Raw genomic sequence first — 14,969 nt, 5'->3', positions numbered from 1 at the left:
AAGTGGCTCAGTGGTAAAGAATCCATCTGCCAACGCAGGAGTCATGAGTTTGATCCCCGATCCAGAAAAACCCCACATGGCAGGGAGCAACTAAGCCCAAGAGCCACAACTACTGAGCCTGTGCTCTAAAGCCCACAAGCCGAACTACTGAAGCCCATGCACCCTAGAGCCCATGCTCCACAGGAGAAGGCATGGCAATGAGAAGCCTGAGCACCGCAAGCAGAGAGTAGCCCCACTTGCTGCAACCAGATAAAGCCCACACAGCAACAAAGACCCAGCACAGCCAAAAATAAAAAATAATAACTCTAAAAAAATGTACAGTGTGCTTATAATTGTATATGCTGCATTAGCAAAACTACTTCTGATAGGTTAGAACATCCAGTTTGCCTAGAAGTCATTGAGAACCAAATCCTCCATCTATAACTTTATGAGTCTGATGATGGAAAGAATTTTCCACAGACCAACTCCTAGCTCTGTTTCCATCTTGTTTCTCCCCTACACCCACATCCCAGGGTGCCAGGCACCACGGGACGTGTCATCTCTCTCTCAATCCCTTTGTATCACGATGCTGAGTGATTGGCAGAGTGGGCAGCAGAAATATTACTGGAAGTTGTCCCTATACCAGAACAACTGCCCACCCACATAAACATATCCCACTAAATCCATATTTAGTGTACCCCCAACTCAACTGCTCTTTACCCAGATCCCCAAATACCTGCAGCCATTTCCTTAGCACTCAATGGAGTGGAAGTCTCCGTGGAAAGTGACACAAGCCCTAACTATTGCAGTTAAGATCTCTTTTATAAATGTTACAAAAATATATGACCATGTAAACATTCTGAAGGCTCATCTCAGGGTCTTGGAAGAGGCCAATGTGAAAGAGGGAACACAAAGCTTAAACTCCCTCAGCCTCCCAGTTAATCCACTTCTGGATGTGAGACAGACAGAAGTGAAATGAACTCTCTTCAGTCATTAATTCCAAAATGCATAGTACTCTCCAGAGTTACTTATTCCTCACATATTAATTGAGTGCCTGGAAGTTCAGACAAAATATGTATTAATGATATCTTGTGTCCCTAAAAGAAAACATTGACAGAAAAATCACATTGATTTGAACATCTATTCTTTATAGGAAATGAAGATGGAAACAGTGATTTCTGCTTGTGATGGGCTCACTTAGCAAAGAATATAGTTTTTGTGCTGGAGAATGCCAACGCTTTTAATGGTTTTCAGATTTCAGCAGTTAAATCCTTATACTGTCTTTCTCAGATCTGATACTCACAGACACTTAAGTGTATTTAAGCATGTACCTGAGTATCATTTATAATCCTGTTACTAACTAAAGTTAAAGCACTTTAGGAGGGAATACTAAACATCTCTGCAGAGAATGGTAGAATAGTACAGTCCTTTCTAAAACTGTGCTGATGGGGAGCCTGTTTCCTATTCAGCTCAAATGCCAGGCAGTATGGCTGCTTCCTCTGTTCCCATGGAAACCGCAGCCTTGCTGAAGTTCAAGTTAATTTCTTACTGCCATCTGCCTGTTGAGCTACAGGGCTTTCTCTAGCTAATATCATGCAGAGGCCTGTTAGGAGAATGAAGTTTACTTAGGAACTCCCTGGGCTGTTCCAACAGGAGGTCAAGATTGAAAACAGATCCAGCTGAACCTCCGTGCAGCGTTCGCTAAAGGATGAAAGGAGTTAAAATATACTGTATGAGGTTTTATTTTAAAATTAACCTATGTTTAATACCAATTGACTAGATGGGACATTAAAGAGTTCACTTTACATTGGACCAAGTTTGTGTCATGATTTTTCATCCCTTTAAACTCTAAAATTGCCACATTCCTATGTGTTTCTTAAAAATGTTGATGATATCTCAAATCAAAGGTTACAGACTGGTGACCAGTGATTCAGCTCTGGCCTGCAGACATGGTTTTTTGGCCCACACAGTGTTTTAAAACAATGCTTGAATTAGTTGCCAAATTCTAGAAATTAGGGAGACCCATGAGAGGGGAAAAAAAAAGTGCTCTGGATTTCCAACTTCTCTTTTAAAAACTTATAAGATGTGGCTGACTCTGCATTCCTGCATGGTCAAAGCCAAAGCGCAGTAATGGCTGCCCCTGGGAGGGGCGTGGCTCTCCCACTTGCCACAGTCCCTGTCACTCCTCCCCTTTCACACTTGCCTGCTTCATTCATTGGTAGTAGCTGTGTGGCCTCTACGACATTTGCATTCACAAGTCCTGCCTTAAATTCATGTAGTGCTCACTTCCTAACCCATCATGTACTGGTTCACAGAATACAGTATTTTTATCAGCCTAACACGTAGCATGGGCTTCCCTGGAGGGTCAGTGATAAAAAATCTGCCTGTCAATGCAGGATACCCAGGTTCGATCCCTGGATCCAGAAGGTCCCTGTATTGGGAAGATCCCCTGAAGAAGGAAATGGCAACCATTCCAGCATTCTTGCCTGGGAAATTCCGTGGACAGAGGAACCTGGCAGGCTACAGTCCATGGGTCAGAAAGAGTCAGACATGACTCAGTGACTAAACAAGAACACGCAGGGTATCGAATAATCAATCCTTTTCACTCATCAATGATATCAGTCCCTTTTGTTTGCTTCTCTAGCTTAATTCTCTAGCAGAAATTACTTGATTTAAATAGTTTGCAATGCTGCCCATCAATATCAAGCAGAAGACTGTTCTCTACCAAAGAATGGTTATTAGTAAAAATCAGCTGTATTTGTTGTTTGCTTACTAAGTGGCATCACTGTACTTTATAGCAACTCCATACAGAGTCATCATAATGTTGTGTTTTACAGATGCGAGAACTGAGGTTTAGAAGGATCAATAATTTGCCAAAGTCATAACAGCTAATAGATAATAAATTCCAGCTTCACTCAGTTCTTTCTGATTCTAGAGTCTGCACATTAAACCACTATGGTTTATTTATCCTCATTTTAGGTAAGTGTATTCACCAAGAGTTTCAATTATTCCTGTATTTCTAAATCTGTTTTTAGAATATGTTCAGAATGGAAAAAAAAATTCTGTGACACAATCCTTTTCTTCTAGGAATATAGAATTTCAAAGAGAAGCATCATTGTTTTAGCAGGTTTCATTGCCTACACTCCTGGAGAAGGGCATGGCAGCCCACTCCAGTGTTCCTGTCTGGAGAATCCCCATGGACAGAAGAGCCTGGCAGGCTGCAGTTCAGGGGGTCACAAAGAGTCAGACATGACTGAGCGACTAAGCACATTGCCTACACTGCCCACAAACAAATAAATATGCAATAATAAATGTTATTTATTATTATATGTTAAACATACAGCATATAAGTTTAACAGTGTATGTTAAACATACAGCATATAAGTTTAACAGTGTATGTTAAACATATAGCATATGTACAGTGTACATACATGTTAAACATGTGTACATGTATGTTAAACATATAGCATAATATATGTTTCTTAGAGGGAAATAGAAAGACCTATGATAATGCATATCACTGAAACAAGGAATAGCCAGAAGAAAAAGTATGCACGAAGAGACTTGGAAGTACATGAGAGTATGGTGCTTTGGGAAAGTTGAGAGGAACTGGCCTGAGCAAAGAATAAGAAGAGGCATTTCACAAAAGGATGAGTACAAATGGCCAATAACGTAAATGGATAACACTCTGAAATATTACCAGGTGTTTTTTAAATGTTTTTTATTTTATATTGGAGTATAGGCAATTAATAATGTTGTGAGAGTTTCCGATGGACAATAAAGGGACTCAGCCATACTTAGTCATGTGCCTATTCTCCCTCAAACTCCCCTCCCATCCAGGTTGCCACACAACATTAAGCAGAGTTCCCTGAGCTGTACATTAGGTTCTTATTGATTATCCATTTTAAATATAGCAGTGCATACATGTCCATCTCAAACTCCCTAACTATCCCTTCCCTCATCTTTCTCCCCCTGGTAACCAAAAGTTCTTTCTCTAAGTCTGTGAGTCTGTTTCTGTTTTATAAATAAGTTAATTTGTTTCATTTCTTTTTAGATTCCCCATATAAGGGATAGCATATGATGTCTCGCTCTGTCTAGCAGGTGTTTTTAAATGGGCATTTTACTTCCTCCCTTTCCCCTTCCTTCCCAGCATCTCAACAGCTCAGAGTTCCATACTGACGGCTTCAGGGAAGTGGTGGTGTGACTAGGCAGGCAGGTGGAGCCTCCAACAGCCTCATGATCCCTCTCACACGCCAGTTTGTCACAGGGCAGCACAATGCCTGTGTCCCAAAGGGGGCCTCAGAAATGGCAGAGTGGGGTGTCAGAACTGAAATCTCCTCCTGCATGGGAGTAAGGGACACCTTGATATCTTTTTGTCTGATCCATAGGGACTGATGACCAAAGACTAAGTAAAAATATAGCAATCTCATCCCAACAGATACTAGAGAGAAGTGGCATCCCCAGTCAGCTGCTGCTGCTGCTGCTAAGTCGCTTCAGTCGTGTCCGACTCTGTGCGACCCCATAGATGGCAGCCCACCAGGCTCCCTAGTCCCTGGGATTCTCCAGGCAAGAACACTGGAGTGGGTTGCCATTTCCTTCTCCAATGCATGAAAGTGAAAAGTGAAAGTGAAGTCGCTCAGTTGTGTCCGACTCTTAGCGACCCCATGGACTGCAGCCTACCAGGCTCCTCCATCCATGGGATTTTCCAGGCAAGAGTACTGGAGTGGGGTGCCATCGCCTTCTCCATCCAGTCAGCTGGATACCCCCAAAACTCACGCCAGTACTCATACCTAACATCTTCACAGTTAGTCTCCTGGAGTTCAACTGTGATCCCAAGGAAAAGTGTGTGGACTAAGTTCCCATCTGCCCGGTGGAATGAGGCCCCAGAGACTGAGAAAATAGGCTGAGCACAGAGAAATAAAGAAGCAGTGCCTTCTGCACACCTGAACTGAGAAACGAGGGTCATAACATTTTTTAGAAATCAGTAATAATCACAGAAATACATATTATAATAAAATTCCACTTGCTTTGCCTATCAGATTGACAAATGCTAAATAGATTGATAGTTACTTTTGTCAGATTGTAGGGGACAGACATTCTCCCTGGTGAGAGAGTAAAACCAATATAAACACTGTTGACATACCCATTTTAGCACCACGGAACCATTGTAAGGAAATCACTGGACAGGCACTCAGTGCATAAAGAAGACTCATTTCAGTGTTGCATGGGATAGTGAATAATTGTGACATATCCAATAAAAGTAGAGTTATTAAGTAAATTATAATAAATTATTAAAGTGGGACAACACATAGCCATTAATATAATTGAGATAGTTCTCTACTTACTGACATATCCGATGCTTACAATATATAGTTAGAGAGAAAAGCAAATTTTCAAATAATATGTATATTATGATCAAATTCTTGAAACTATAGACTTTTGCTTGCATAGAAAAAAATCTGTGAGGATATGCACCAATGTGTTAACAATGACAATCTTTGACTGATGTGATTGTGAGTCATTTACATTTTGTTTCCATTTGACTTCTCTGTGTCTTCTAATTGTTTTGAAATGGATGTGAATTACTCATATTACTATTTTCTTAATGCTATTTTTAAAAAGAAAGTAGCTGAGGATGATGATCACGGATAAAAGATAAGGGTGAGAAATGGAAAAGCACCCAGGGATCAGATCAAGAGATCAAAAACCGGCATTTGTTCTGCATTATACATCACATAGACATTTTTTTTTTCAACATCTCAGTAAACAACATAACTCTAAAAATGGCTGAGCCATTTCTCTCAACAGGCACTGAGAAACCTTGATAATTAATACTAGAGCCAATATCTTAACATTTTTATTATGGAAATGGTTGAATATAGATAATTTATTTTCCCTTGCCTACGTTGCCCAGGCAACAAAATATAGAGTGGCATGTCTTTAAGGTGATAATTATCTGCTCTCCATCCAGTACACCACAATTATTATTTGTACTTCTGCTTCTCCTACTTTTATTCGGAGCCAGCCCAGTAGGGCCCCGTGGACTCCCAACGAAAAGGTAGTGATTTTTGAAGCAGCACCTGCTCCCCTGCTGGTCCTCTCCTCCCTGGAAAGAAGGTGCGTTACACCTCCTCCAGGTGATTCAAATACGTCTCCTCCAGCTGCTGCGTCCAATCTGTACCCTTCTGTTGTAACTTGTCACATCCTTTTTCTTGGTTTAACATTTGCACTGGTTTCCTAGGGCTGCTGTAGCAAATTACCACAAATGTGGGGCCTTACAACAACGAGAATTTATTCTTTCACAATTCTGGAGGCCAGAAGCCCAAAATCAAGGCATCAGGAAGGCACTCTCCCTCTGAGGGCCTAGGCAAGACTCTGTTCTTGTCTCTACCTTCTTAGGGGTTCTTATTGTTCCTTGGTTGGTGACAGCACAACTGCAGCCTCTGCTTCATCTTCACTTGCCTCTCTCTCTCTCTCTCATTTATCTTAAATGAACAACTGTCAATGGATTTAAGACCCACCCTGAATCCAGCATGCTCTCACCAACACTTCATTGCCTCTGTGAATAACCTTTTTCCTAATAAGGCCATATTCACAGGTACTAAAGGGTAGGATTTGGACATACTTGGCAGGGGGGAGGGGGGCGCACAATGCAACATAGTGGGCTTCCAGATGGTGCTAGTGGTAAAAAAAAAAAAAAACGTGCCAGCCAGTGCAGAAGATGGAAGAGATGTGGGTTTGATTCCTGGGCCAGGAAGGTGCCCTGGAAGAGGGCATGGCAACCCACTCCAGTATTCTTGCCTGGAGAATCCCATTGTCAGAGGAGCCTGGTGGGCTACAGTCCATGGGGTCACAAAGAGCTGGACATGGCTGTAGTGACTTAGCACACACATAGGCAATGCAATCCAGTACGATGTCACACCTATATATGCTCTTCTTTTTAGGTAAGGAGCTAACTATCATTACAGCTAACATTTATTGAGAACTTATTCAAGCATTATGCTTATCATTTTACCAGCATTATCTCAATTAAGTTACAAAATATTTTTTCCCCCATCCCAATCCTCCAATCCCCATATACAACACAAACTCCAGTTTCCATTACTTTGCCTTCTGGTAAGGAGAGTTGCATTTCAAAATTCCTGCCAAGGAATAAAGCAACAGCTTTCACAGGTGAAGAAGAACGGCTGCTCCTGGACAATCGCCAGTGTGACCCGTTTGGCCACTTTCTGAAGCTGCGCAGCTAGACTTACACGTGATTCTAGTCCCAATGTGATCTGCAAAACTTAATACCTGATACTAGGCCGAAGAATTGGTGCTTTTGAACTGTGGTGTTGGAGAAGACTCTTGAGAGTCCCTTGGACTGCAAGGAGATCCAACCAGTCCATCCTAAAGAAATCAGTCCTGAATATTCTTTGGAAGGACTGATGCTGAAGCTGAAACTCCAACACTTTGGTCACCTGATGCGAAGAGCTGACTGATTTCAAAAGACCCTGATGCTGGGAAAGATTTAGGGCAGGAGGAGAAGGGGACGACAGAGGATGAGGTGGCTGGATGGCATCACCAACTCAATGGACATGAATTTGAGTAAACTCCAGGAGTTGGTGATGGACAGGGAAGCCTGGTATGCTGCAGTCCATAGGGTCACAAAGAGAGGAACACGACTGAGTGATTGAACTGATTTGTTCACTTCTCTTGCAGGCAGTTCACTTCTCTTGTTCAACTGCAGGCAGTTCCGTCAAAAACAGACAAAGGTAAGAGGTTAGCTGAGCATACCCAGTTTCTTCTTCCAGTGAACCAGTGAAGTTGCTCAGTTGAGTCCTACTCTTTGCGACCCATGGACTATAGCCTATCAGGCTTCTCCATCCACAGAATTTTTCAAGCAAGAATACTGGAATGGGTTGCCATTTGCTTCTCCAGGGGATCTTCCTGACCCAGGGATTGAACTCAGGTCTCCCGCATTACAGGCAGTCGCTTTACAGTCTGAGCCACCAGGGAAGCCCCAGTTTCTTCTTCCACACTGCCAATTAAACCAAGTCCTTCTTTTGCTGTGGGCAACAGTAAGAAGTGGCAAGAGAGGCCAAGGCTGTGATAGTAGGAATTTCTCTCCACAAGGAAACAGAAGGAATAGGAAATAAATTCCCTTACAAAGAGTATGCTGAGTGATTTAGTGGATGGACATCTTCAGTAGCATCCAAATAATAAACACATCAGTCTTCTTCTTTTTTTCCTTCTTATTTTCCACAATGGCTCAGAGGTAAAGAATCTGCCTGCAATGCAGGAGATGCAGGTTTGATTCCTGTAGGGAAGATTCCCCTGGAGAAGGAAATGGCAACCCACTCCAGTATTCTTGCCTGTAGAATCCCATAGACAGAGGAGCCTGGAGGGCTCCATAATGTCCGTAAGGTTGCAAGAGTCGGACATGATTGAGTGACTAAGGACACACGCACCCAATAGCTGATTAACAATGTTGTGATAGTTTCTAGTGAACAGTGAAGGGATTCAGCCGTACATATACATGTATTCATTCTCCCCCAAACTCCCCTCCCATCCAAGCTGCCACATAACATTGAGTAGAGTTTCCTGTGCTATACAGTAGGTCCTTGTTGGTTATCCACTTTAAATATAACAGTGTGTACATTCCAAACTCCCTAACTATCCCTTCCTCCAACCCTGCCCTCCACAACCATAAGCTCTTTCTCTGTCTGTGAGCCTATTTCTGCTGTGTAAATAAGTTCATTGGTATCATTTCTTTTTAGATTCCGAATATAAAGGATATATGATGTTTCTCTTTCTCAATACAACAGTCTTCTGGTGTTCCTAACCCTCATACCTTGCAGCAATTTGGACGTCAGTAACTCTAGTGTCTTCCATTTTTCCCAGTTCTCCTGTGACTACATCCATTTCTGTTTTTCTCCATTTTTATTTGCCTGTCACTCTCATTCTCTCACACTCCAAGAGCTCTCCAGACAAAGAGGTTTATGGCAGCCCATGGTGATGGACTTTACATCCCAAAAGAATCATTTATTTTTAGCTCCAAGCTAAAAAATTTCAGGAAAGGGCTGAAATTGGTCCAGATTGGATCACATGTCTATTTTGGACCAGGCACTGGGGCCAAGAGGTTGTGTGTCAACCCCTGTGTTCAAAGGGATAAAGTCTACTACAGAAAGAAGTTAAGGATGCTGGGCCTCACTAGAAACACAAAGGAATTCCAACATCCTAACTCTAATTTAACTCTTTTACCCCAGTGGCCACTCTGTCCATAAACTTTATTAAAAGCTGAAACTCCTGTGATGTTATAGTGAGAAAATCTCTTTAGCATTTTTCACATTGTGACTTTGGTAGGGGGGCAGTGATTGTTTTTAAGGATTTGTTTCAATTGAGTGATTAGTGAAAAATTAATATGCTTTCATATCAAAGAATATTAATCGTTTTTATTCAGATCAATCTTGAAATTTTTTATTCTTAAAATTTTCACTGAGTAAAATTAAAAACTTTAGGGAAGAATTCAAATGTCTAAAGAACTTGGTATGAAGGGGAGAATAAACTGTTTAACCTCTGTTTAACCTTCTCTAGAATGTTTATTTAAACATTCTGCCAATGTTGATATGATTCACCCAAGAATGTAACTCAGGTTATGTACGGTTAGATATAATTTATTTACAGATCTGCAGAATTTTGGTTATATCTGTAACAAACTTTCAGAAAATAAACTGAATGTGCAACTGCTTTAATCATATAGGGTCAACATGTAAAAGTAAGAACAAAACTGATACAATTCCAAACTCTTAACTTTATTTTTCCAGCTCAGAGATTTGACCAGTAGCCAAACAAAGAGATATCAGAACAAATAACACAAGCCTAGTGTCTCATATCAAAATCTCACCCATTTCTCTAACTTTAATATCAATAATCTATTCTATCAAAATCAAACCAACCAAAAAAACCATTTTCGGGGGTGGGGGGAGGGAGGCTCAAGAAAAAGAGGATATATACATACTTATGGCTTATTCATGTTGTTGTAGAGCAGAAACCAACACAACATTGTCAAGCAATTATCCTCCAATTTAAAAAAATTAATAAGTAATAAAATAAAACTTTCTCTTTCCCGAGGGGGAGATAAAACATTTTCTTTTGCAAAATCTACAATCTTCTTTTATGAAGTGTTAACAGAACTAAAATTTTAGGACTCCTTATCTTTCCCAGCTCATGGGTTTTAAAACCTCAAATACTTTTTTGTACTTTTTTTTCCCAAAGTACAAGGACTCAGTCCCACAAGGAATTAGAACAGGTAAAAATGTACTCTAAAATTCAGTCAAAGAAAGAAATGAACTATCAAATGGCTCCCCTGTAAGATAGCTTCAGATGTTCAGTTTAGAGTTATTTCAGAGATGCTGAGTAAATGCTGATTTGATTCTAAACCAAACGCTGGGAGTTCCCTGGTAGTCAGTGGTTAAGAATTCATACTCCCACTGCAGTGAGCACAGGTTTGACCCCTGGTTGTCCCAGGGAACTAAGATCCCACATGCCCCGCAGCACATCCAATAAATAAATAAGTAAAAAAACAAAGTAAAATAATAGAAAATCCTTCTTTCTTTTTTTCAAAAAATGCGCTGGGGGCTCCCCAGTTGATCTCCAGAGTCCTCCATAGCACTCTAACTAGACCCTTTCTTGAACTCTTCCCATGCATGCTCTGCTCTCGCTTTGCAGGCCGCCTATCTGCCAGGGGAAACTCTGCCTATCAGTCTAAAAGGCCTGGGTGGGGTTTCACCACAACTGAGCTAGACTGCTTCTATGGGTCCTTCAGAAGAGAAGATAGATGAATCGAACAGTTGAAACATAACAGGAAAGCAGTTTCTCCAGGTTCCTGTACCAGGAAATAGCTTCTAGTGCCAGGACTCTAACTCCAATGCCAAGACCACAATCATATGGAGGTTGACATTCTGTATTTAATTCCACTGCTACTAAAGAAATAATGCTTTGCAAAAAGCCATGATGTCTACAGGGCATCCTGTTCGGCATAGAGCCTTGAGCAAACACAGAAACCTTTGTCCCTGCTTCTATCAAATGGTGGACAAAGACTACCAGTCTTAATTCTCTTCCCCTTCTCATCTTCTCAATAAATCCTTTTTTAAAAAATGGGAAATTAAAAGTAATACTTTAGAACATTGGAACCACTGCACCAGACTAGAGGGCAAGCCATTCAGGCCAATATTTTGGTTTTTTAAGAGTGAAGATTGACTATTTTAAGGAATAGTGTTGTTGCCTTTCACGATCTAAGCCCAAAAAGTGTTGCTAGGTCTCAAATATCTCTAATTGCCCTTAATTATAGCCTACAAATTTTCGTAGACCTAATTCAGGCATATAACACTTACACGTTTGACCCAGACAGATTATCATGGATCACACATAGTCATCAGGCAGCATTCAAAGAGCTAACTCCTGAAGTTTCTGCTTCTTTTACTTCCTCCTCTTCAATTCTCCTTGAACATCCTTCAACTTTTTTTTTTTTTTTTGGCTTAACCTTTTCTTGGACTGATGATGGCCTCTTCTGGTTTCTAATCCAAAGTTCTATTTCTTGCTTCGGAAACACTTATGTCCCTCAGACAGTTCTTTATCACAAACTTGATGTTGGGAGCCATGTTATATATTTACATCACCACTTCACCCAGGCAAGTCACACAGAGTATGACTGCCTACCTTCAACACATACTCTTTGGTGGGTAAGGCATTCCCCATGGTAGGTGCCCCTCCCCTTTATACTGTAGCGCTTTTCCTTATTCACAGCAAACCAAGCATCTAAGCCTATAGTTTCCAATGTGCATATTAGAATCAAGGGAGACATTTTAAAGACCTACTTATACCTGTGTCTTACCCCCAGAGTCTAGCTTAATGAATGGAGGTTGCAACAGGGATTCTTCAAAGGTTCCAAAGTTGAGAATTCTTAGATTTGGAGCATACATTTCAGTTCAAGGTAACTTAACCTTCTCCACATTTGTCTTTACTGACTGAAAAATTTAAATCTTTTTAGTACGACTTCTTACAGAATTCTTCTATCATCTGGATTATTTTAACTGCTGCTCTCAAGTCACTAAAGTTTGTGATGTTAATTTGGACAGGTGAAAAGAATAATTGATACCACCTGCAAGTCACAGCAGCTAGAAGCCAAGCGGATGGAAGCAATCATATTGTAAGCTTCTCAAAGAAAGGGACATGCCTTATCCATCTTTGTATTTCCACAGCATCCACCACGGTACTTTGATCAAAGTACAAGCCTAATACACATTTAGGAGGGAAAGTAGGATTACCTGTATGTAGGATCTGCTTCCAATTTTTGAAATATCTGTAATGTGTATGATGTGCGTGTAGTTGGAAAACACATCATTTGGTGGGGAACAACCAGAATTTTTTCAACTGGCTCACTTTTTTAGCAGATATATTGGGGTATAAATCACATACCATACAACTGACCCTTTTAAAGTGTACAATTCAATGATTTCTTGTATATTCAGAAGGTTATGTAACTAACACCGCAATCAATTTTAAAACATTCATCACCTTCAAAACAAACCCCAGCCCTATTAGCAGCCATTCCCCTTTCCTCTCCAATCCCTTCCCCTCAGACCTAGGCAACCACTAATACACTTTATGTCTCTATAGATTTTCCTATTCTGGACATGCATATAAATGGAATCAGACAATACTTGGTTTTACATGTCAAGCTTTTTTCACTTCGTATAATGCTTCCAAGTTTCATTCATGTTGCAGCAAGTACCAGCACACCATTTATTTTTATTGCTACATAATATTCTGTTGTATGAATATAAAGTATTTTATTTATCCATTCATCAGCTGATGGCATTTTTATTTTCACTATTGGCTATTACGAATAATGCTGGTATGAACATTTATTTTTGTATGGACCTACATTTTTACTTCTCTTGGGTGCACACACAGGAGAATTGCTGGGTCACATGGTAACTCTACATTTAACCTTTTGAGAAACTGCAAAATTGTTTTTCAAATTGGCTGCACCATTTCACATGGTCACAGTCCATGTGTCCCTCCTCCTCCCCTCCATTCAAGCAGTTAGACCTTTCTTCTCCCATTGCTTCAGGGGAAGGATGTGACCAGCTTAAAGAAAAACCAAAGGAGTGTTCCTGACTTTCATTTGCAAAAGCATACACACTTAGGGACCAGTAAAGACCAGCAGAAAAAAGGATGAGACAGAGGACTTCCGTCACTCCACTCCACCCCATCCTCAACACGAAGAAGTTTCCTCCAGGATGACACCACCCTTATGGCAGAAAGAGGAACTAAAGAGCCTCTTGATGAAGGTGAAAGAGGAGAGTGAAAACGCTGGCTTAAAACTCAACTCAAAAAAATGAAGATCATGGCATCCGGTCCCATCACTTCATGGCTAATAGATGAGGAAACAATGGAAACAGTGACAAACATTATTTTCTTGGGCTCCAGAATCACTGCAGATGGTGACTGCAGCCATGAAATTAAAAGACATTTGCTCCTTGGAAGAAAAGTTATGGCAAACCTAGACAGCATATTAAAAAGAAGAGACATTACTTTACCAACAAAGGTCCGTATAGTCAAAGCTGTGGTTTTTCCAGTAGTCATGTATGGATGTGAGAGTTAGACCATAAAGAAAACTGCTGCTGCTGCTCCTGCTAAGTCGCTTCAGTCGTGTCCGACTCTGTGCGACCCCATAGACGGCAGCCCACCAGGCTCCCCCGTCCCTGGGATTCTCCAGGCAAGAACACTGGAGTGGGTTGCCATTTCCTTCTCCAATGCATGAAAGTGAAAAGTGAAAGTGAAGTTGCTCAGTCATGTCCGACTCTTAGTGACCCCATGGACTGCAGCCCACCAGGCTCCTCCATCCATGGGATTTTCCAGGCAAGAAAGAAAACTGAGCACCTAAGAATTGATGCTTTTGAACTGTGGTATTGGAGAAGACTCTTGAGAGTCCCTTGGACAGCAAGGAGATCAAACCAGTAAATCCTGAAGGAAATCAGTCCTGAATATTCATTGGAAGGACTGATGCTGAAGCTGAAGCTCCAATACTTTGGCCACCTAATGAGAAGAGGTAACTCACTGGAAAAGACCCTGATGCTGGGAAAGATGGAGGGCAGGAGGAAAAGGGGACGACAGAGGATGAGATGGTTGGATTGCATGACCAACTCAATGAACGTGAGTTTGAGCAAGCTCCAGGAGTTGGTGATGGACAGGGAAAATACCAGAGTCAGTTGCCGTTTCCTTCTCCAGGAGATCTTCCTGACCCAGGGATCAAACTCAGGTCTCCTGCATTGCAGGCAGATTCTTTACCATCTGATGAGAGAACCCCAAACTGAGCAAGACTCAGTTTCCAACAGTGTTGCAAAATACAAGTTCAAAGTTAAAATTCAGTTGAGTTTGGATAAAGTGAAGAAAATTGTGTTTTTTAGTTAAACACTGAGATGAGTGGGCTTCCCAGGTGGCACTAGTGGTAAAGAATCTGCCTGACAATGCAGGACATATAATAGATGTGGGTTTGATCCCTGGGTCAGGAAGATCCCCTGGACAGGGAATGGCAACCTACTCTAGTATTCTTGCCTGGAGAATCCCATGGACAAAAGAACCTGGCGGGCTATAGTCTATAAGGTCGCAGAGTCGGACACAACTGAAGTGACTTAGCACACACACACACTGAGATGAGTACCCACCACATAAGATTGAAAGAAAGATTGAAAAGTCAATGTCCAATAAATATATGAAACAACTCACTGCTGACAACAGCCTGTGCAGCCAGGGTGTGGAACAGAAGGAATTCCTCTGTTCTGCTGGTAATGATCAATGGGAACTACCACTCTGGAGAGCAGCTCAGCAGGAGTTAGTCAAATTGCACCCTGTAACCCAGCAATTGCTTTCCTCTGTTTGTAACCGAGAAATCTCTTGCAAAGGTGTGCCAAAAGAGACGGAAAAAAAAAAAATGCTCACCA

This window comes from Bos javanicus, chromosome 6 (genome assembly GCF_032452875.1).
Source record: "Bos javanicus breed banteng chromosome 6, ARS-OSU_banteng_1.0, whole genome shotgun sequence".
In the NCBI taxonomy this organism is placed as follows: domain Eukaryota; kingdom Metazoa; phylum Chordata; class Mammalia; order Artiodactyla; family Bovidae; genus Bos; species Bos javanicus.
This window is presented reverse-complemented; position numbering follows the sequence as displayed.